Source organism: Rhagoletis zephyria, unplaced genomic scaffold, assembly GCF_001687245.7.
Source record: "Rhagoletis zephyria isolate East Lansing unplaced genomic scaffold, Rhagoletis_zephyria_1.1 Rzeph_scaffold_33500, whole genome shotgun sequence".
Lineage (NCBI taxonomy): Eukaryota > Metazoa > Arthropoda > Insecta > Diptera > Tephritidae > Rhagoletis > Rhagoletis zephyria.
The window spans coordinates 1-2106 of record NW_016190555.1 but is presented as its reverse complement, the minus strand read 5'-3'; the positions used below and the strand labels follow the sequence as shown (position 1 = coordinate 2106).

Sequence of the window (2106 nt, the reverse complement as noted above, 5' to 3'; positions counted from 1 at the left end):
AAATTTAATTAGTTTTTATTTGCCAATTTGCAATACATATTTAAAATTTGTTACCTAAATTTGAATCCACAATCCAACTTCCAAGAGATCACAATCCGCAGTTAAAAGGTGTTTAAATATAAGCACAAATCACAAGTTTCGCTAAAAATATTAATTTCAGAAGTCACAACTAAAGAGAAATGTCAAAAACAGTGATGTTCACTCTTACTTTTTCAGAAAAGGAGGTTTTCTAGAGTAGTTTTTCTCCAAGAGGGCATCATTCAAAACGGGACTACGGAATTTGTCAAAATTACAACAAACACCCCTTAACTGACATCACCTTATTTTTATTTCACCATGAGCGCGAGCAACATGAATATCGGGCCAATAAATCGATGTTGTCCAAATATCGGGAAGCAAAAATCGATGTTTTGAGCACTCGATTTTGTCTCCAAATATCGAAAATTTCCAAAAATCGATGCCTATGCCGCAGGCTGATGATTCCATAATAAAAGGTTACACGATCAAGAACTTCCTATCAAGTTGTAACACACTCACACTTTTTACTAACAAACTCACTTTAACAACTTGAACGTCGACTTTATATCAATTTTATCTTTCAGGGCCATTTACAAACGACTTTTCCTTCGTTTTGCTTCAGAATTCCGCTTTCTTAAGAATTTTTAACCGAGCCCAGTGTTGAAACGATCTCTACCTCTTCTTCCATGTTGTTGCATAAATTTCATAGCTGCACCGATTACGAGTTAATTTTTATATGTATATCTTTAGTATGGAAAGGACGTAACCTACAGCGTCGCTGAAATGCAAAAAAGCCACAACTAACTAAAATTTTGCATTGCATAAAACGATTTGGGGACTAATAATTCGACGAAATGCATAACAATCAACTAGAAAGAGAATTTTGGATTCTTAGTTGTGGGTTTTTGTATTTTAGCGACGATACGCGCTTTCCATACTTAACTACCGACATGTAAATTCAAAACTGTAAAGCCATTTTCCTCGAGTTTTGCTTTTTTCAAGTTATAACACTATTGAAGTAAATTGAGCGATATGTTTATTAAGCATTATCCCGCTTTTTTTAACAGTTCACTTTTCAAAATATAAAAGTAGTTTGACGGGATTTCCAAAACCTCCAATTCTAATCCTAGCTTAAAATTTACAGGAAGAATAAATTGTTCTTTTTCAATATTTTCAAATATGTATGTATGTACTTCCATTTTTAATACTCTATGAATAATACATCATATTTCTATTATATTTAACATGTTCAAAATACTCATGATTTAATAATAAATTAATTAACTATTGAATCATGGAAAATACTGTTATTTTTTGCAAAAACAACAAATAATCGAAATAGGTTGACATTCACAGGAAAAGCTAAAAAAGTTTTAAACAATAAATTCTTTCAATTAAAAATGTGTAGTTTTAAATATGAAATTATTTCAAATAAAAATAGGTAATTTTAATAATTCATTAATAATTAGCGCATTTTATAATGTATATAAACAGCAAAACAAAAAATACTTTCAGGACAAGATAAAGGATATCGAAATTCACAAGACAAAAAACTCGAATACTTAATATACTTTAAATCGAGAAATCCTTTAAATAAAATGAATGAATGAAAAAATTGGTATGTAAAACATTAAGGCGAATTCACATTGGCAAACACCGAAAATATGTATGTATATACATACTATGTCAGCATTCCCAGGAGTCGATCGAATGCTCGCAAAGGTTTCATAAAATGAATTTTTTTCAAAATTTACGATTAAATCTATCACAAAAATATCTATCCGAGGGCAGTAAGACCAGCTGAGGGACAATTTAATAAAAATCAAAGTAATCTAAATCCATAGAAAAGCTGTCATCCTTACTAGGATGCTTATCCAGGTACTCCTCTGTACCGATTGCCGCCAACCTTTTCACACCACGCATGTGCTTCGAGGCACCAGCTTCCTTACGGGCATCAGCCTATTAAAATAACGTTATATTAGATGAGTAATCTTTAAATTAGAACAGACCCAGATTTTACCCATTTTATGTCAATTGAACTTTCTGTGAGAAGCTTATCTAATTTTTCAAATTGTTTTCGGTTTTGTA

General features: G+C 31.2%; 1 long non-coding RNA gene across 1 annotated transcript; it reads right to left on the bottom strand.

Moving 5' to 3' along the window:
* Positions 1-1037: 1037 nt before the first annotated feature.
* On the bottom strand, positions 1038-2106 carry LOC108354114 (uncharacterized). Its single transcript, XR_001846493.1, has 2 exons — positions 2039-2106; positions 1038-1977 (listed from the first exon to the last, which is right to left on the bottom strand). It is a non-coding gene; the product is annotated as an uncharacterized LOC108354114 (long non-coding RNA).